The sequence below is a fragment of the Muscardinus avellanarius genome, assembly GCF_963383645.1.
Source record: "Muscardinus avellanarius genome assembly, chromosome: 1".
Classification (NCBI taxonomy): Eukaryota; Metazoa; Chordata; class Mammalia; order Rodentia; family Gliridae; genus Muscardinus; species Muscardinus avellanarius.
The window spans coordinates 63,765,797-63,788,456 of record NC_137786.1 but is presented as its reverse complement, the minus strand read 5'-3'; positions in this window follow the sequence as shown (position 1 = coordinate 63,788,456).

Sequence of the window (22,660 nt, the reverse complement as noted above, 5' to 3'; positions counted from 1 at the left end):
TATCAGAGGTAGAATGCCCATGGGCTCAATCTCTAGTAACATACACATATGTGCATGAATGTGTGCTAAAGGAATTATCATTGTTGTTACTAATCACAGGAAAATATCTTAAAATATAATATAATTTAAAGTGAATGACCCCATAATCCTAGCCAATGAAAGCCCTTCTCTTTGCAAACTGGCAGGACCCTGTAGTCCATTATCAAGATCTGATAGATTTTCAGGGTGAGAGGGAGAGAGATTTCATTAAGATACACTCTTTTTTTTTTTTTTCCAGTACTGAAGATGGAACCCAGGGTCATTCTATCTCTGGGTTGCACCCCAACTCTATTTTTTATTCTTTATTTTTTTAAACAGGGTCTCACTAAGTTGCGGAGGGCCTCACTAAGTAGCTGAGGCTGTCCGTGAACCAAGATCCTCCGGTCTCAGCCTCCCAAATGCTGGGATTACAAGTGTGCGCCACCACGTCCGGCTCCAAGATACACTAAAAGCCTGGATTCCTAAAGCCTGGCAAAACAACTCTAGATGCACCTACCAGAACCAGCAGGAAGGTAAGAGGAGAAACTGAGACCAGCATGTGACTTCAGCGCTGTGCATTACCAGCTGCTCATCCTGAGCACAGGGGGAAACAAGCCCCACCACCATCTTGGGAGGGAGAGGGGCTAGAGTCATGTGTTAGCTTTCCACGACTGATACCAAGTTTCCTATCAGGTTCTTGTCTCACAGAGTCGAAGAATGAATTCTACAGACACCGGGAAAGTGAAAGTACGGAGTTTATTTGAGAGGAGCAAGCAAGCAGAGAGGCAGGTCAACCCGGGGGGGCCTCAGCAGACTAGAGGCCAGTGGGGCCTCTGGCACTGCCCGAGCGCAGCCCAGGCCACACACCACCAATGCTCACCAGCTTTCCCCAGGGGCTGCTCTGTCCTCCAAGGAGAGCAGCAAGGTTAAAGCCTCCACGCAGGGGAGGGTCCTGAGAGGGTAATTGATACTGGTGCTGAGTGAGCATAGGGCTTTATATATGTTTGAAACCCCTTTGTATAGATGAAGAAAGACCCTGTTTTCATCTTGTTTTTCTTGACCCAGTTAATTTGCCTTTAATTCTCCAAAGTCACGAGCCTGTTCTGCATGTTTACTCCCTGGCCTATATATGCAGCAGGCCGCAGATCTATGGTTGTGGACATAGATCTTTGGTTTTTGGCATCTTGGCCTCACTCCTCCACATTTAATTGTTTGTGCTCAGGTCCATCCAGTGAACAACAGGGAACCTCTTTCCTTCTTGGTGGGAGGTATGTGTGTCTAGATTTTGTTTTTCTTAACTTTTGTTTTGTTTTTCTTATCTTCTGGGAGTCCCATTCTCTCACTTCTTACCCAATACCTAACTCCTTGTTACTATTTCAAAATACCTGAGATAATCCACTTACAAAGAGGAAAGGTTTATTTTGGCTCATAGCTTCAGAGGTTTCATCCATGGCTGTTTGGCCCATTGCAGTTGGGCCTGTAGCGAGGTGGTACTTCATGGTGAGAGTGCCATGGGAGAAGAGATGTCTGTCTCCAGAAGAGGATCCTGATGAGATCCGGGGAAGACAGGGACTTGATTTATGACCAACAGCGTTCTTGACATTTGTGATGGGCAATAATTTCAGTATATGTCAGTAGAGACACAGAGATTTATTTTAGAAAGGAGAAATATATTTTCAAGGGAGAACGTGGGCCATCTCAAGAGAGAGTGAGATGAGTTTAGGAGATTCCTGACTCCTATTTATTTATTTATTTATTTATTTATTTACTGGGAACTGAACCTAGGATATTCTACCTTTGAGCTCTACCCCCAGCCCTTCTTTTTCTTTTTTTCCTTTTTTTTTTTAAATTTTGAAATAGATTCTCTAAGTTGCTGGGGGTTTCATTAAATAAGTTGCTGAGGCTGGCCTGGAACCTGCAATCTTCCTGTCTTAGCCCGCCAAGTACTGGGATTGCAGACTGCACCTTCATACCATGCCAGGCTCAGATTTCTGTTTTACAGGAAATTCGGTGAAAGGTGGATATGGGAAGGCATGTAAGGCTGACATCAGTCCAGTGATCTGAAGAAGGTTTATGGTGCTCTGGTCATTCTCAGGATTGGAGGTTGACATCTTATTATCTGATAAATAGATAGCACTGGAAAACCCCCTAAATTATAGGTTTCTTAAAATATTTTATATATAGTATACATACATATATATACATATATACATACATATGTGTGTGTGTGTGTATATATATATATATATATATATATATATATATATATATATATTTGCTTAAACTATGTATTGGTAGGAATTAACAGTCAAAAGGTAGGGTTATAGATATCCCAGAAATTTGGGACTGATAAACTTGGAAAAGTATATGGAACATTAAATTAAAAGTATGTTTTCTGCTGAACATGGTGGCACAGGCTTATAATCTCAGTATTTGAGAGGCCAAGACAGGAGGATCCTGTCCAAGTACAGTCTCACTGAGTGAACAAGACTCTGTTTAAAAAAAAAAAAAAAGCCAGGCGTGGTGGCTCACACTTGTAATCCTCCCCCCCCTCGCCGCTTGGGAGGCAGACAGGAGGATCGCGCAGGTTCAAAGCCAGCTGCACTAGTTTAAGAGACCCTGTTTCTAAATAAAAAAGTATAAAAATAGGTCTGGGAGTGTAGCCTGGAGGTAGAAGGTTTTCCAGGAACCCCAGTACCACACACAAAAAAAAGTACTGGGAGTGTAGCTCTGAAGAAGGCCCCTGGGTTTAATCCCCAGTACCAGCAGAACAATAAAGAAAAGCATATTTCCTTGTCCTTCTTTTCTATTTCCTTTCTACTCATTTTTATTTAATCTCCCCTACCTCACGAGCATGTGGCAGACTATTCACCTCACGGCCAGAAAGCAAAGGGGAGACAGAGAGAAGGGCCAAGGTCCCGAGGTCTCCTTCAAGAACATGCCCCCAGGTTTTAATAACCTCTTTCTGCTATGCCCCATCTCTTAAAGCTTCCAGCATCTCCCAAGAGATGCTCAGGCTGGGGACCACACCTGTAACATAAGGGCCTTTGGAGGACCTTTAAGACCCAAATGTGATAGGCAAGAAGCTATGCTATGCATCAGGACCAGATCTGCAGTCTCTCTCACGTTTTTCAACCTCTTGGTCTTTCCATACACCCTGTTCTCTTGTGGACTCTGTTGCCCCATCCTCTCTTGTGGACTCTGTTGCCCCATCCCTCCTCCAGTTAGAAGGAAGGCTTGACAGGTGGCACACACTCCTGGTGCAGATTTTGACCCTTCCACCTGTGTATCCTCTGACATCAGGTTATTTCATCTCCCTGGCTGCCAGTTTTCTCATCTTCAAAATGAGAATATTGATGTAAGAGAGAAGAAATAAATCAGTAGAATGGAGACAGGAAGGAGAAAGAAAATATAACTTTGATATAAGAATCTGGTGGTAAAGTTCCTCAGTATTCACTCCCCAAACCAGTTCTCTTTCCCAGACCTGTTTATCCTAAATTCCCGGGAAATCTGTAGATCCTAGAGTTAACGCAAATAAACTATCATTGTCCTGTGCACTGTTAACAAGACAGATAAGACATCTTGAGAAACTTATAATTTAGAGAACTCTCCATCTTATCTACTGATCAGATAATGGAAACCTGGACCACCAGAAACTGCCTCAAGACTACCAGACTGAGGTCATCCTCACTCACCTTCCCACCCCACCCCTTACCTTGTTCCCTTTAAAAGAAGAGCCTCGCATGCCCCAAACGTGTCTCCCTCTTAAGACACCCTGCATGCTCCCCTGAATGTGTATTTTCTACTTTCCTAAATAAACCTCCATCTCTGTCTCTGAGTGGCATGTGATGAAATTGCTTTCCATTTGGTTTTGAGGTGTATTTCTCTTTTAGACTCCGAGCCCTTATGAGATTGTTGTCCCATGACAATATTACCTATTTTACAAGAACATTGTGAGTATCCAAAGGACCAAAGGGGATTGCCGCTGGGACCACTGCAAGGGGCCAGTGCTTGGTAGGGGCTGGCAGGAAGCTGCGGTGCCTGGAATCCCTGGTCTGGCGGCCCAGAGAGACAAAAAGCAGATAAGACAGAAAGCAATGTCCAGCCTGGCTTGGAGAAGTGGAGGTGCCTGGATGAAAAATGAAAGAGCCAGGGACCACGCGAGCCCAGAGAAAAGGGTTACAGCCAGCCAGTGGGTGGGTCCCCACAGTTTAAGGACAGCCGGTGGTAATGCAGAGAAAGGAGTGTTAGGAAATCTCTGGAAAGAAGAGAAAGGCAATAATTCCTAGAGGCTCTTGGCTACAGAAACTAGTTTGGTCCGGTTGTGGATGTTTAGCTTTTGTGAGCTGCTCATTAGCATGCGAAGGAAGTGCCTGGGGAGTGCCGGAGTCTTTATAGCCTGGCTCTATATGTGGGTCGGCGGGTGAGGGGCAGGGCGAGCAGTTGCTCTGTTAAGTCCCAATTTTTCAGCCAAGATCCGCAGCTAATTCTGAACGCTTAAAGAAGGGACTGACTCTTCCTCTCCAAGGCCAAGCCCAAATTTATCTTATTCACAAAACTTCTTGCCGGGCGTGCTGGCGCACACTTGTAATCCCAGCATTCAGGAGCCTGAGACCGACCGGAGGATCGCAGTTCACCGACAGCCTCAGCTACTTAGCGAGGCCCTCCGCAACTTAGTGAGACCGTGTTTCAAAATAAAGAATAAAGAAAAATAGGGCAGGGGGTGTAGCTCAGAGGTTGAATGCCCCTGGGTTCCATCCCCAGACCTGCAAAAAAAAAAAAAAAAAAAAAAAAAAAAAAAACTTATCAAGTTCTCAGGCAATTCTGTAATTGGTCTGGTATAGAAAACAAAATAATTTTGGAAAGCAAGAAATTATCATAAGAATACGTAGATGATCCATGCATGGTGGCACACATGCATGGTAATCTCAATAGCTGGGAAGCTGAGACAAGAAGATTGAAGGTTCAAGACCCATCTCAGCAATTTAGCGAGGCCTTGAACAACCTAGCGAGACCCTGTTTCAAAATATAAGAATGAAATAGCGCTGAGGGTGAAACTCAGAGGTAGAAGGCTCCTGGGTTCCATTGCCAATCACACTTGGACCCACAGGAAAACACACACACACATACACACACACACACACACACACACACACACACACACACACACACACTTGGCTATGGATTTAACTCAGAGGTAGAAGACCCTGAGTCCCATCCCTAGTATGAAAATAAAAAATAAAAATAGGTAGGAGATGGTGTGGAGAGGGAAACACACCAGGAGCTGTGAGCATAGAGAAATGTATCACCCTGAATCCCACTATGATGTGTAATTACAGTGCACCCATTTTTAAGAAGAATAAGTCACATCATGAATATATATTAACTCACTCAACCTTCACTGCATCTTGTAAAATACATGTAGATTATCTTCATGTTAGAAGATGATTCAGAAGTGGTTTCAAAAGCAGTTGCCAAACACTTAACCTTACAGTACAGTAGTATAGCACACACTGCTTCTGTTATCAGAAGCTTTCATGATTTTTTTCACACACTAAGAAATATATTAGGATTTTATTTCTCAGAGGTAAAAATCAGTCTGTTTTTTTCCCCCTTAGAGCTCAATGATAGCAAGTAGTTGTACCCGGCACCCCTGGTTTGGTTCTGGAAGAATCATAGCCAGGTGCTCTGTCCACCTCATGAGAGAGGTAGAAAGAGGTAGCCAAGAGTGTGGTGTTTTAAGCTTTTTCTTGGCAGCTCAAACAGCCAGTTACTTACCCTGCAGCTCAGCAGTTCTGAAATAAATCTCACTTTAGAAATGCAAAGAGCAGAGTGAGGAATTTTACATCTGACACCTGAACTGTGATTTTGGAAGATCATTTGGGGGAGGCCTCTTTGTTCTTGCAAAAGACCTCCTAGGGGTCTTGCTGAAGCCAGAGTGGGTCAGAATTGTTAACGGGCTTGGCAAAGTGTTTAGTACATAAGGAGCCTTCACTTCTGTAGTGAAAGTGCTGAGTCCTGGACAGCTTCGGCCCTTGGAAGGAGCCTATGGACTTCACTGAGCAGGGTAGACAGAGGCGTGGCCTAGAGCTGCTTCTGTTCCTAGACTCCAGTTACCTCACCATAGTTCCTGGGCCTCTCCTGGGAGCCTTCTGGTGTTGAACTGAAACCCACCGCACAGGTCAAAGAACACAGATCTGCGCCCTCCCAGGAAAGGCCAGGAGGCAAACATGCAAGCATGGAAGCCGAGCGTGGTGAGGAGGAGGGAGACTGCGAGGAGGAGCAGCCTGGCTCCCCAGCTACTGAAGGCCCAGGCCAACTGCGCCAACTGCGCAGGCCCAGCAGGCCGCCCAGCCGGCTACAAAGCTACCACAGGCTTGCAGATGCTAAAATCCCTCCTTCCTGCATAAAAACCATTTACACCTCCAGAAGGAATTTTGTTTTTCTGAACCACCGAGCTGGATGGGATAACAGAAAGGCAATTTAGCTACCAAATAGAACAACAGAAAGCAATTCCGACGCCCCAGTTAACAGCTCGGGCTCCTGACAGCTTGGGTTTGAAACACAACTTCACTACTTATGAGCTCTGTGACCTTGGCAAGATGGTTAGCCTCTCTGCGCTTCAGTTGTGCTTCAGTCTTTCTCCTCAGTAAATCAGGGGTGATGAGAATAGTACTAGGTCCTGAGATTATTGTACAAATGTCAAGAGTTAATGATACCAGATTCTTCCCTCACTAATTCTCTTCTCATCTAGGGCACACAAAATAATACGGGGTGTTTCCAATGATTGGGTTCTTGTTCAATGGATTTCAGTGAATGAAGTCCAAGGACTAATGAAGGATATAGAAATATAAAAGTGCATTTTAAGTCAAGGAAAGATAGAAGACAAAACCAGCTCTCCCTGCACCGGGAGACCCCAAAAAGTAACCACTAAAAAGCTGTTGGGAGGTGGGCTTTTAAAGCTTATTGAGGTGCCCTACCTACTGTTTTATAATTGGTCAGAATTGGGTTTTGGGGAACCAGTGTCTTTTGCCCAATTTCAATCTTTAGTTTGAATTGCTATTTTGTGGGCTGGTGAGCCCTGATCTTCTGGAATCACCAGTCTCTCACCTCCCTGCTTACTTCCCCCACCTCACAGAAGGTGATGCAGAGGCCTTTTTAATCCCCCCCCCCCCCCCCCCCGGTTCTTAGGTCCTCTTCTTTGCCTCATTAATATTTATAGAGTACTTAGAACTGCTACATCATTTCATTAAATGAATTTTGAAGAACAATTCTTTTTCTTCTTTTGTCTGGTACTGGAGATTGAACCCAGGAGTTCAATCTACTTCCTAGCTACACCCCCACCCCCTTTTAAAATTTATTTGGAAACAGGTCTTGCTAGGTTGCTGAGAGTCTGGCTAAGATGCTGAGACTGTGTTATTATTATTAATGCATGCCTGTGGCTTGATGGAAGCTCTGGGAGCAGAGGCTCTGTCTGGGTTTGCATCCAGTGCTCAGGACAAAGTGTGGTCAGCACCTAACTGTTTACTGATGAAAAAACAAAAAACAAAAAACAAAGGGAACCTTGCAAACCCTCCCCAGACTTTACTACAGAAAGGAGAATGGGGCTCCATCTTCACTCGCCCAAGAGGTAATAGATTGCGCCTGCTAGCTAGCAGTCAGCTGCACTGGAGAAGTCATCCCAGGAGCTGTGTTGCGACACGGGACCTGTTCTCAGACCCTGGACTTCTCCCTCTGTTCACCACACAGGATGTGGCCCAGGTCTCACTCAGCAGGAAGAAGTCCTCCCTTTATGAGTCAAGAGTGTCTGCCCAGTGTCAGGTGTGGGCCAAGAGTGGTCTTGACCTTTTTCTCCCTCATTCCTTTGAGGAAGGACCATGGGCAGAGCTAAGCAGCTGAGGGCAGAGGGGCAGCCACCCCTGTGCAGCCTCAGGCACCGAGGTCGGCCTGCAGAGACTGGGGCTAGACGATCTCTTCAGCCAAAGCTTCTTGCCCCAGACAGCAATGTCTTCCCTCATCTCACAGGGACAGCAGCATTCGCAAGGGCTTGTTCTAGTCTCTGAAACAGAGACCTCTCCTGATAGCCCATAGTTCACCAATTTCAAGTTACCCTTGACATAAATTTTTTTGTGTGTGTGTGTAGTGCTGAAGATTGAACCCAGGGGGCACTTACACTTATGAGCTACGCCCTCGGCCTTTTTTATTTGTTTAAATTTTTTGTTTCAAAGTAGAATCCCACCAAGTTATTATACACTGGCCTCAAAACCACGATCCTCCTATCTCAGCTTCCCAAGTGCTAAGATTAGGGGCATGCACTACTGCACTCACCTTGACATAAAATCTTATACAGTGTATGTGGCAGCCAGAAAAAATAAAAAGCCACAATGAAACATTCTATTGATTTTAAGATTTACTCCAATTTCATAAATATTAAAATGTGCAGAAGATGCATCTTAAGGTGGGCGGTGGTACATACCTGTAATTCCAACACTTGGGAGTGTGAGAAGGTATTTAGTGAGACGCCCAGCAACTTAGGGACAATAAATAAGTAAAGAAATCAGATGGGAGTGTAACTTGGAGATAGAATGTCCTTGGTTCCTATCCCTACTACCAAAAAAAGAAAGAAAGAAAGAAAAAGAGAAAGAAAAGAGAGAAGGAAAGAAAGAAAAAGAAATACATCTTAAAATGTATACAAAAAGCACCATTACTACATACAAACAAAATAGGAAGGAGAAGCAGTCAGAAGAGAATATCTGCATGTCCCACCAATAAATGTGCCCCCAATATACCCTGCCCTTCCTCTTTACAATGAATGGATGCCTAGGCGGCCCTCTAGCCCAGCCTGGGCACATGTGCACTGGGTTGGGTCATGTCTCAGTGACTAAGGACGTCATCCCTGCAATATTCATTCTTCTCTGCATGGTCAATACTCCCATGTACTGGTTCATTTCCATTGCTTACATCTATGAAACAGTGTCTTCCTCCTCCTCTTCCTCCTTCTCCATTTTTTGTGGCACTGGAGATTGAATTAATGAACATTCTACCTTTGAGCCACACTCTCAGCCCATTTTATTTTTTATTTTAAAACAGGGTCTACAGCCGAGCATGGTGACGCATGCTTGTAATCCCAGCGCTTGGGAGGCTGAGACAGGAGGATCGCACAGGTTCAAAGCCAGCCTCAGCTACTTAGTGAGGCTCTCAGCAACTTAGTGAGACCCTGTTTCCAAATAAAGTATAAAATAGATCTAGGAGTATAGCCCAGAGGTAGAAAAGACCCTGGGTTTCACCCCCAGTACCACAAAAATAAATGAATGAATGAATAAATAAATAAATAAATAAATAAATAAATACAGGGTCTAAGTTGCTGAGGCTGTCCTCCAACCTGCAATCTTCCTGTCTTAGCCTCTCAAGTACTGGAATTACAGACATGTGCCACCATGCCTGGCTATGTCTTTCTTCTTAATCCCTCTCCAATTCCATTTCTTTTTCCTTTCCTTTTTTTTTTTTTATATACTGGAGACTAAACTTGGACATTCTACCTCTGAGCCACACCCCCAGCCCTTTATTAGGTTATTTTTATTTTTTATTTTGAAATAAGGTCTTGCTTAGTTGCTGAGGCTGGCCTAGAACCTGTGATCCTCCTATCTCAGCCTCTCAAGTACTGGATTACAAGCATGTGCCACCACATCTGGCTGCAGTTCCATTTCTAAACCACACTTATAGCTAGCTGCTCTTGCTATCTCCTCATCTTTGCCTCCCATTTCTGCCCTTCCCCCCAATCCTGATAGGAGCACCAGCCTTCCATCCCACCACTTTATCTAAACAGAATTCTGTCGAGGCCACCAATGGCCTTCCATTGCCAAGCCCAACATGCACCCCTCTCAAAGCAATCGACCAAGATCCTTCTCTCCTCTCTTTCTCTCTCTCTCTGTCTCTTTCTCTCTCTCTCTCTCTCTCTCTATATATATATATATATATATATATATATATATATATATTCACACACATATATATATGAATATATACACATACATAAAATAGTACTGTGGATATATATATATATATATGTGTGTGTGTGTGTGTGTGTGTGTGTGTGTGTGTGTGTGTATTTATGTATGTATTTGTGTTTAATTTTGAGGTAGGGTCTTGCTTGCTAAGTTGCCCAGGCTGCCTTGAATCTATGATAGGCTCCTATATTCTCTCCCACCTTGCTGGCTCCTCTTCTCTGTTCTGCATACTGGAATGTCCTGGGGATCAGGGTTCTTCTCTACCTGGCTGGACTTCTTAGGTGACCACACCCAGTTTTGTGGCATTAGTTACATCATTACTTTCAAAATTATAACCCCTAACTTTGATCTCTCCCCTGAATGAATAGATAGATTTGATAGATAGAGAGATGATAGATTTTCTTTTTGTGGTACTGGTGTTCCTGGAAACCCTTCTACCTCCGGGCTACACTCCCAGACCTATTTTATTTTTAGAAACAGGGTCTCTTAAGCCAGTGCGGCTGGCTTCAAACCTGCGCGATCCTCCTGTCTCCGCCTCCCAAGCAGGGGGATTACAAGCGTGCGCCACCATGCCCAGCCTATCTATATATCATCTATCTATCTATCTATCTATCTATCTATCTATCTATCTTAATGGGCACCTCAAGCTAACATTTTTTTTTTTTTTTTGGTGGTACTGGGGGTGGAACCCAGAGGCTTTCTAACTCTGGTCTATACTCCCAGACCTTTTTTATATTTTATTTGGAAACAGGGTCTCACTAAGTTGCTGAAAGCCTCACTAAGTAGCTGAGGCTGGCTTTGAACCCATGCAATGCTCCTGTCTCAGCCTCCCAAGCGCAGGGATTTTGTAATCCACCACGCCCAGCTTCAAACTAACATTTCTAAAGCAAAGCTTTTGAACTCCAACTTCAAAGAGGCTCTTTGCAAGAAGTCATCTTAAGACATGGGAGTTTTTTTTTAGCTGTTCTGGCTGAAAGACCTGAAACCAACCATCCTTGACCCCTCCCTGTCCCTCAGATGCAGTCCTCCGGAATGAGGTCACCTCTCCCAGGCCCACCTGCTGCACCCTCACCCAGTCACCACGCTGGCTTGCCTGGGCTAGTCCAGTCACCTCCTAATTGGTTTCTTTTTGTCCACCTCAGTCTCCTGCATTCCATTCCTCATGAGGAACCCAGAGTGAGCCTTAAAATGGTAATCCAGACCTTGCCTCATCTCTGCTCAAGCTGCCCATCTACACTGACGAAAAGCTAACGGCCCCTGCAGGGACTTGAGCTTCCCTGCTCCTCTTGCTGGGGTCTCCCCTCTCACCACCCCTGCCCCCCTTCTCCACTCCAGTCCCCTTGCTGTTTCCAGGATGTAGCCGGCCCTCTACTACCTCAGTGTCTCCTTTCCCAAGCCATGTGGCAGCCCGAGCCCCTTCAGGCCTTGGCTCCAAGGGTGGGCTTCCTAGTGCCCCTGAAGAGGAGTGCCCCCACCTCTTTCCCTGCCGGCTCTGCTTGCTTTTCCTTCACAGTGGCCTCGCCCTCATAGGTTGTGTGGCTATAGGCTGTGTCCCTGGCCCCTACTAGAACTTAAGCTCCCTGAATTCAAAGACATCATCCCCTGCTGTATCCTCAGCACCTTGGACACTGCCCACCAGGCAAGAGACACTCCATAAAGATTGATGGAGCGACTTCAGATGTTAAAGAAAATTTTATGCAGAAATATTAAATATGTCCCATTGAAACGGGGGTTTCTCCTTTTATTAGGGTTCTTATCCAGGGGATCTTGATGAATGAAGTCCAAGGACTAGTGAAGGGTATAGAAATATCAAAATTATTTTTGTGGGTCTGAGGACGGAACCCAGGGATATCTGACCTCCAAGCTACACCCCCTGCCCTATTTTTTATTTTTTATTTTGAAACAGGGTCTCACTTAGTTGTAGAGGGCCCCTCTAAGTAGCTGAGGCTGTCCATGAGGCTGTCCATAAACCATGTTATGACTGATTTTTCTAGGTCTGTGAAGAATGACATTGGTATTTGGATAGGAATTGTACTGACTCTGAAAATTACTTTTGGTAAAACTGACATTTTGATACTATTTATTCTGCCTAAGAACAAGGAAGAGCTTTCCTTTTTCTAAGATCTTCTTCAGTTTCTTTCTTTAATGTTTTATAATTTTCATTGTAGAGGCTTTTTACCCCCTTGATCAGGTTTATTCCTAGGTATTTTATTGTTTTGAGGTTACTGTGAATAAAATTAACCTAAAAATATCTGTAGCTTTTCTTTATGCCAACCCTATCCTATGCACCTAGTTGTTATTATTCATTTATTTTTTTTTATGGGTGCTGGAGGTTGAACCCAGGGACATTCTACAAATTACACCACCAGCCATTTTTATATTTTATTTTGAAACAGTCTTGCTAGGTTGATTGAACCTGAGGCTGACCTTGAACCTGTGATCCTACTGTTTTAGCCTCTCAAAAACTGGCATTCCAGGAGTGTGCCACCATGCCCAGCTACCTACACTTTATTTTCTATACACACACACACACACACACACACACACACACACGCATATACATACATACATAAGCACACACTTAACTAGGTAAGCAAGGTGTTTCAGGTCAATATGCATTTGTCATCTATTTACAATGTTTTAACACTTTCATGACACTGATACCAATTAGTTGGTAGTTGATTTATTGGTTCAAAGTCCATCAAATACCATTTTTTTTCATTAGGCTCTTTCTTTCTTTTTCTTTTTTTCTTTTTTTGTGGTACTAGGGTTGAATTCAGGTCCTTATCATGCTAGGCAAGCACCCACACACACACTGAGCCACTTTTCCAGTCCAGCCTTTATAACTCCAACCAGTCCACATCTTTCCCCAGCCAGAGGACACAAAGCTTGGCAGACAGGTTTCAGAGACAGACAGGAAAACACTGCGAGAGTCTAGCATGGTGCTGCACATGCCTGTAATCCCAGTAACTGGGAGGCTAAGACAGGAGGATTGCAGGTTTGAGATCAGCCTGGGCAATTTAATGAGACACTGTTTCAAAATAATAAAATAGCAATGAGGTGTAGATCAGAGGTGGAATGCCCCTGGGTTCAGTGTTCAGTTGTTAGCACTCTGGTCCAGAAGGGCAGGTGTTAGACTACTCAGCCTTTCCTACTGACTAGCTGCCTGGTCTCAGCCAAGTTACTTTCTGACTCTGAGCATCTGCTTCCTGACGTAGAAAACAGGAATAATAATAACTTCCTTCATAGGGTTGTTGGGAAGAATAATGAGGTACATTCTCCAATGCACATGACAGATCGTGATAATAAAGCCGTGGTTGTTGGATAAGATGGACGACTTTATGAGGTATTGTGTGTGATAATTCTATCCTTGATGTAAGTTCACTCTTACCTGTGACCGTTTGAGTTACTGGAAAGCATGGGTCATGGAAAAACAGTAGACTTAACATGAGCGTGAAGGAATATAGTTGTCCCAGTTAGATATCAGTCAGTTCACGTTCCCACCATACCTGGCTCTGGCTAGTCTTTCTCAGAAGATTAGGAGGGAGAAGCTGACATCTCACATGTGATTACACTTATGTAAATCGCCAGGGCTGATGGAGGGAGTGCTAGACGTGGGACTGTGCAGGAACCCTTTGGCTCACAGCTGCTGTTTTTTCCTGTTCACCTGGAATGACCATTGAAAGTGGCACTCCACATGGCGTAAGCCTACATCAGACCTTGACCATCATCATTGCTGGCTCTGCCTTTCTCTATTTATTTATGTTTCTTTGGGAAATTATTAATCCCTGTTTCCTCATTTATAGAATGAGAGTGATGGTAATAGCCCTTTTGCTTAGGGTTGTTGTGAAAATTAAGTGCCCTGCCCACAGTCAAGGGGTCCCTTGTGGTTATTATTTTTATGAGAAGTCCTTTATTTATTTGCTCCAGCTCTGGAGCCAGTCTAGAAGTAGTGCCTCCAGTGGGACTGTTTTAGCATTTCCAGGCCAAGGCTGGGACTTTCTTGAATGTCACACGGGGGTTTTATAATTATAGAAGATTGTTTCTGCTTTCCCCCAAGAGTCTTCTTTGACCTGAAAAAGAACCCAGACATCTCTAAATGCTTCTCCACTTGGGAGTAGCTCGTGCACCAGGAAATGCCAAACTTCTTACAGCTGCTATTTTATTTGCCTTTTTTTCCTTGCAGTAGTAGAGATTGAACCAGGGCTACTCTGCCTCTGAGCTACACAAACTCCCTCCCCTTTTTTCTAAAACAGGGTCTCTCTAAGTTATCGTGTAATGTTTCTGAACCTGCGATCCTCTTGTCTCAGCCTCCCAAATACCGGGATTACAGGTGTGCACCACCATGTCCACCTATTTGCATTTCTCCAATGCGCCAGAATTGGAAACTGTAAGCTTGAGATCTTGGGCCGGGCTTGCTTCCCCACAGGTGATAAAAGTGATAAAATGACTTCAGGGTCAAACTGAAGCTGGGTTGGCAATGTGGCCCCATCTTTACCATTGGAGACCTGGGGCCAATGACTCGGGCTCTCTAGCTTCTTGCTGTTCTCAGCAGGAGCTCGTTAGACAGGAGGAATCTCAGCCCCCCCCCCCAACCTCAGGAATCAGCATGTGCATTTTAACAAGATCCACAGGTGATTCATACACATTCCAACGTCTGAATAGCTATGATCTAACACTCTGCCTTCTCATCTGTAAAATGAGAAAACAGTACCTTAGCACAGTATCCCGTCAAGAGTCATTAGCTACTCTCCTGTTTCCAGGGCACTGGTCACTTTCCCTTTCCTAACATGCATCTTGGTGTTTTGTAATTGCCTCATTAACTGTCTTGTCTGCTCGTCAGAATAGGAACTCGGTGAGCTCAGGGATCATGTTTATTATGTCCATAGTTGTCTCAGAGTGTCGCATTTTAAGTGACTGATGATTGAATGAATGAATTAACCAGGTCCAGGACTATTTCCTATTCATTTTCTGTAGCAAGCCCAGGATAGGCATATTGCTTTATGTAATACGCTAATAAATTTAGTTAAATGGACTGCTTCCTAATATTATTTATCTTATATATCATTATTTTGAGTTCATCGCATCTTGCAGAATAGTCACTACCCTTACTGTTAGAACAGCTGAGTACATGAGCTGTGGTTTCAGAGTTGCTACACTGTGATCAGCGCTTTTTCCTAATTTGTCGGTTTCTTTGTTTGATTGCTGGTTTGTTTTGGTACTGGGGATTGAACTCAGGGACTCCTAAGTGCTAGGCAAATGCTCTGCCACCACTGAGCTATATTGCTAGCCCTCTCATTTATTTTTAAGTTACTCTTATCTACTAATCCTCAGTTCTTTGTGAACAGTGTTAACCCACCTCTTAACTCATTTACAGAAAAGGGAAAACAACTAGAACTTAGTAAGGCCTTCAGTTAACTTAGTGAAACCTGTTTCAAATAAAAGGGGTGGAGGAGGCTGGAGATGTCGCTCAGTAATAGAACGATCCTGGGTTTAACACAAAGAGATGAAGGACACAGATGGAAAAGAAGACAGGAATGAAGAAAATGGATCAGAAAGAGGAGCTGAAGATGAGAAGTAGAGACAGGGCTAACAAGGATGGCGGGAGGACTAATCAAAGTGGCCCTTGATGCTGCTGAGAAATAGGCCACCCCAATCTCCCTGGTGCCAGGGTGGTGCTGCTCTCCTGTACTGACCTGGGAGGCTGAGACAGGAGGATCGCCGGTTCACCAACAGCCTCAGATACTTAGTGAGGCCCTCTGCAACTTAGTGTGACCTTGCTTCAAAATAATAAAATAGTAGGGCTGGGGGTGTAGCTCAAAGGCTGAATGCCCCTGGGTTTCACCCCTAGAACCGCAACACAATAAAAAATAAAGTAGGGCTGGGAGTGTATTTCAGAGGTAGAATGTTCAACTCCTAGCCCCTAGTGTGCGCGTGTACACACACACACACACACACACACACACACACACACACACACACACATCTCCCTGGCTATCAGAGCCACTCCCAGTCCACACTGACAGCTAGCCCTGAACTCTGGCCCCGATCTCCTCCCCGACCTCCAGACTCATAAAACTGATCTCCACCTTGGTGTTCAGCAGATATCTCAAATGAATCTGACTTCGCCAAGCCCTAGCTGAGACGTGAGCTCTTTGAGGTCTGTTTTGGGCTTGGCCAGTTTATTGCTGTTTCCCAGCACCCGGAAGTGTACCAGGTTCCAAGCAGACCCATGAGAGCTGTGAGTTGCATCAGTGAATAAACGAACTCGGCTTCTACTGTGTTGTGTGCTCCTGTTTCTTGGTGTCTAATTTTCCCAACTGAACTGCAAACCTCTTTTTTTTTTTTTGGTCATACTGGGGTTCCTGGAAGCCCTTCTACCTCCGGGCTACACTCCCAGACCTATTTTATACTTTTCTTTTATGTGGAAACAGGGTCTCTTAAGCCAGTGCGGCTGGCTTCGAACCTGCGTGATCCTCCTGTCTCCGCCTCCCAAGCGCTGGGATTACAGCCGTGTGCCACCAAGGCTGGCCTGCTAAACTCTTATTTATTTATTTATTTATTTATTTATTTATTTATTTATTGGTGGTACTGGGGTGGAACCCAGAGGCTTTCTACCTCTGGGCTATACTCCCAGACCTATTTTATACTTTATTTGGAAACAGGGTCTCAATAAGTTGCTGAGAGCCTCATTAAGTAGCTGAGGCTGGCTTCGAACCTGTGTGATCCTCCTGTCTCAGCCTCCCAAGCGCGGGGATTACAAGCATGCGCCACCACGCCCGGCCAGGAGTCTCTGATTTTAAAAGAGGTTTGCAGAGCCGGGCATGGTGGCGCACGCTTGTAATCCCCGCACTTGGGAGGCGGAGACAGGAGGATTGCGCAGGTTCAAAGCCAGCTGTGAGCGCTGGCTTAGGAGACCCTGTTTCTAAATAAAAATATAAAATAGGCCTGGGAGTGTAACCCGGATGTAGAAGGCCTTCCAGGAACCCCAGTACCACCAAAAAAAAAAAAAAAAAAAAAAAAAAAAATCAATCAGAGACTCCATGTTTTGAATCCTCCTGAGCTTTTAGCAGAAAGCTGTACCCACAGAGGATCTGTTGACTGATTAAGCAGCAAGTCCCCTCCATAGAACAAGCCAATGGACACCACCTTTCTTAAATCCCAAGAATCACACGCTTACTCAAGAAAAGGATGTGTTGACTCCTGTCCACTGTTTTTTAAGCATTTTGGCTTGAGCTGGTATCGTACCAATATCCTACTTTTTCTGTGGCTGATTCTCGACTTTCTTTGCTTGGATATGTTATATCTAGGCACCTGGACTGTAAGCAGCCTGGTTGTACTCTCCTTCTTACCAGTCTCCAGGAGCCCACCAGAGCCTAGGCACAGAGGAGATGCCCAGCTGAGAGTACTCCATGAGGGAGATCATTGCCTCCCAGGGAACAGTCCTGCCAGTCCCTGCTGGGCGGGGGTGGGTGGTGGTGGGGGGAAGGCTTTAATTTGCTGGGAACCTTCCTTGCCAGATGTGTGTCTGCTCTGTTTATCTTAGAGCCCCATTTCATAGCAGTAACAAGACACAACAGGAAGCACATGTCTGGACTGCTCCCTCCACTCCAGCCCCAGGGTCTCTTCTAGCATCTCCTTCACACCAGAGCCAGGTCCATGGGCCTCACTACAGCTCTTTCCCACCCGTGCTATTGTCGTGGGTGGAGCAGGCTTCTATTCAAGTTCATCCTTCTTCACATGGAATCGCTATTGCAGTGACTAATATCCACATCACTGCTATGTTAGGAAGCAATTATCTGGAAGCAAACTCATTTCCTGAGTCATCCAGCTGACCTAGCTCATAACCTTGTGTTTTTTTTTTTCTCTCATTTCAGCAGTTAAGAAACCAAAACATCTTATAGAACCTTCTCAGGTGTCAAGAGATAATACATCTGCTTTTGATGGACCAGCAGAGCTTATTAGTTTTGCTTGTGTTACTCAGTCTTATTCTAGTCCTAGATTTATTTTCACAGGACAAATGGTTTGGGGGATTAATTGATTTGCCTTTCACTCCTTTGTGTGATGGGTGACTAACACCGCATTCATTAGCACCCCAGCTGCTTGGCTCACAAATACTTTCTTATGGTCTTTGTATTCTGTATTAATTTCCTGGGGCGGCTGCTACCAGGCAGCGGAAGGCTTAGAGCAACAGAAACGGGCTGGGAATGTGGCTGAAGCTTGCCTAGCATGTGTGAATCCTGGGTTCAATCTCCAACACCTCAAAAGAACAAAAATATATTCGCTCACAGTTTTGGTGGCCAGTAGGCTGAAATTAATATCCTTGGGTGGAAATCAAAGTATCTGTAGGGCTCCTTTCAAAAGCTCCTCATTCTTCCATACCAAGATTAACCACGTCAGCAAAAAACAAAACAAAACAATTTTTCCCTTGAAAGGTAACATTTATAGTTTGTATGTAATAGGACAGATGTGTGTGTGTGTGTGTGTGTGTGTGTGTGTGTGTGTGTGTGTGTGTTACTAGCAGTTGAATCCCGGGGCATTCTACCTCTGAGCAACACCTCTCAATTTTTTATTTTGAAACAAGGTCTTACTAAATTGCTGAGGCTGCCCTCGAACCTGCAATCATCTTGTCTAAGCTTCCCGAGTACTGGGATTTCAGGCATGCACCACCATACCCAGCTAAGAACAGATATCTTTAGGTGACTATTAAGCAACCCAACACGCTTCCCTTTCCCTGCTTTCCAAATGCAAAGAATATTTTATATCTAGACACCAAGGTTGGGGGAGATGTTAAGGGAAGAAAGAGCAAATATAAGAGGAAGCAGAGGTAGTGCAGAGGTCCCTTTTGGCTGTTAGGTGCTTCTGGTGATAGAGTGATGCTCTGGCTAGAGTTCTGGGTCCTGCTTCCTGTAGAAATACAGGCCAGGAGGAAGCAGCCCACTCGGGAAGCCAAAGGGAGATTCTCTCCTCCTGGGTGATCTGGGCACTGATGTGTGACACAGGCTCAGCCAGTCAGACATTTCTCTCCAGCACTTTGACATTTGAGGGCAGGGGAAGAAGGATGATTCCCAGAGAGGCAGAGTTGAAAGTCCAGGAGCAGCAATAGTGGCATCCAGAGGCAGTGCCCACCCCACATCACAGTGGCGAGAGTTGGCTGATTTCTGGCTCTGTTTCTCAGTCTCCCCAGATTCCTCCCGCTCCCCTGCCCTGTTTCTCTAACATCGATTCTGCGAAATAGTGAGCACCCTCCAGGATATTCCTTTTCTGTTTAAGTACCCCTCATTGGACACTGTTGTTTGTAACCCCAAACCCACCCTGACTTAGAAGCCATTGACTTAGGAACTGCCAGCTGAAAGCTCTACTCTACAGAGGTCAGCAGCCCTGTGGTCACTGGGGAGGATCCTCACTAGAGAGCACAGGAGGGAGGACAGGGTCTGCTGAGGCCCATGGCAGGACCATGGAAACACCGGAGCCCTGCGGGAAAGGTGGCTCCATATTGGGAATCACTGAGCAGAGTTGGATAAGGAAAACCTGTGCAGTTCCCAGCAATCAGACAATGCATTTTGTGTGTGTGTGTGTGTGTGTGTGTGTGTGTGTGTGTGTGTGTGCTGTGAGGATTGAACACAGGGGCCTGCTACCACTGAGCTACATCTCAGGTTCTTCTTAATTTTTTTCTCATAATTTTGAGACAGAGTCCTGCCAGGCTACCAAAGCTGGACTCAAACTTGCTGTCTTCCATCTTCAGCCTCCCAAGTAGCTGAGATTACAGGCATGCACCACTGTGCTCAGCTGAACAAATATTTTTAATGCCCTTTATACTATTCTAAAGTAAAACCAACAATAAATTGAAAATAAATAAATTTGAAATTTATAGCTTATCTGTGTAATTTATTTATTTATTTATTTATTTATTTATTTTGGTATTGGGGACACAGGCACATTCTACCTCTGAGCTATATCCCAGCCCTATATTTTTGTTTTTATTTATTTTTATTTTTTATTTTTTGTGTGTGTGGTACAAAGGATGGAACCCAGGGGCTTTTCTACCTCTGGGCTATACTTACAGACCTATTTTATATTTTATTATTTGGAAACAGGGTCTCAGTAAGTAGCTGAGGCTGGCTTCGAACCTGTGCGATCCTCCTGTCTCAGTCTCCCAAGCGCTGGGATTACAAGCGTGCGCCACCACGCCCAGCTTGTTTTTATTTTAAAACAGGGTGTCATTAGATTGATGACAGTCTCAGTTCTTGCTGAGGCTGTCCTCCAGCCTGAGATCCTTCTTTCTCAGCTTCCCAAGTACTGCGATTACAAGTATGTGTCACTAACGCCTGGTTATCTGTATAGTTTTAAAAAAATTAATATTAAAGAAAATCTAAGAAAAAATGGTACACAAATAATTACTTGCATATAAAATAATATAAAGAATTAAAGAAAATAACATTTATATAAAAATATGTGCTCTGATGTGTAAATGCATGTGTATGACGACATTAGAGGGTCCGATGGATTCATGTCCCACATGAGGACCATGCTCCACTGAATTAAAATCTTGAGATCATAGAACCAGGCATGGACCACTATTAAATGCCCTCTAAAAAAAAATATCCATGAGCACTCTATCGCTACTTGAAGACATGTGCTCAGAAGGAGAAAGAACAAGGATGTTCTAAAAATTGTTGGCCAAGGTTACTTCTGAGGAAGGAAGTGGTCAGGGAGATGTGAAGAGGAAAGAGGAACTTGCACACTGAGCTCTTTTTCTTTTTGTATTCTTTGTGTCTTCAATAAAATCAATGTATTCCTTCTGGAGGATAAAACATGATATAAAGAAAGTGATGGGCATGGCGCTGTGGTCGCAAGGCTGCGGGGAGTAGGGTGTGAGCAGGCGGGCAGGGCTGAGCCAGCGTGGAGGTGAAGAGGCAAGCCCAGGAGGAGAAGGATCCCAAAACCCATGGCCATTTTCTATCACGGCCATTCGGAAGAACTTGGCAGTCAGCAGCCTATGCCTGTGAGCAAGATGTCCTGCCAGGTGTGCTGTCCTGAGCTGTGGTGCTTCTTTATTTATAGTACCCCATTGTTGTCTGTGCTGATACCACTGCACACCTGGGGGAAGCCCTCCCTCGAGAAGCTGGCAGCTGACTCCAGTAGTCACTCTCCGGTGGGTTCCACACCCTCGCCCTGGGAGCGCTGACTTTAATTCACTTGCCATGTGGCAACTTACAAGCCAAGTACCTCGAAGGCTGTTATCCTCTGGCTTATTCAACTGGCATTAATTGATTACAAAGCTAAATCAAACATATCTTTGCTTGCCACAATCCACAAGCTTTGGAAATAGCATTGGACTTCAATACCTCCTCTACAGCTTAGTAATATTCTTTGAGCTTTTGTTTTCTTATCTGCAAAAAAATGGAGATAATGATATAGTTACTTCATAGGATCTATTGGGAATAACAAATATGATTTTATATATACCAGGCACAAATTAAGATGCTATCCATGCTTAAGTATTTCTGATCATTGGGATCCTTGATTTTGGCTTTTTTGTTTTTTGGTGGTACTGGGGGTGGAACCAGGAGGCTCTCTACTTCTAGAATATACTCCCAGACCTATTATTTTTTATATTTTTATTTGAAGACAAGAGTCTCACTAAGTTGCTGAGAGCCTCACTAAGTAGCTGAGGCTGGCTTCAAACCTGTATGATCCTCTGTCTCAGCCTCCCAAGCTTAGGGATTACAAGCGTGCGCCACCACGCCCGGCTGGGATCCTTGATTTTATAGCATGGACTTTGCTATGGTCTAAATGTTTGTGACCCCCCCCCCCCTTCACATGCTGAAACCTGACGCCAGACACAGTGATACCAGCAGCGGGGCCTTTGGGAGATGATTATGTCAGGAGGACAGAGCCAGTGCTTCTTAGTTGGGGATGATTTTGCCTCCCAGGGGATCCAACAATGTTTGGAGACATTTAGTTTTGGGTTGTCATGACTGGGGAGGGTATTACTGACACGTTATAAGCAGAGGTAGGGATGTTGCTAAGCATCCCACAGTGTGCGAGAGATCACGAACGAGGATTTGTATGAATCAAAACGTCAGAAGCAACGCTGTGGTTGTGAGGCCCTGCACTGAGTTGACATTTTGCAAAAAGATGGTTCCTTAGATGGCCATTCTTTTTCCTTTCCTTCTTTCTTTCATGACATTTCATACACTAAGGATTTAAACATTAAAGAAATCTGTTCTACCTAGTATTTTCCAAACCTAATGTAACATCGTGGGGAGTAGTATACCTCATTGTACACTAAGGAAAATATTGTGTTAAGCTAACATTACTGCCACATGGCTTGCCTGGCATGAACACACACACACACACACACACACACACACACACACACACAGAGTCAGGGATGGAGAAAGAAATCATTAGCAGTTGGTTCTTGTGGTTATGGAGATCTGTGGTCAGCTTAGCTGGAGACCCAGGAGAGCAGATAGCAGAAGTTCCAGCCCAAGGCTGAGGTCTAAGGCAGGAGAAGACAGATGCTCCCAGCTCAGAGACAGTCAGGCAGAAAGAGCAATCGATGGGTTGTTGTCTTTAGCCTCTGGTTGTATTCAGGTCTTCAGCAGGAGGGAAGAGGTCTGCCTGTT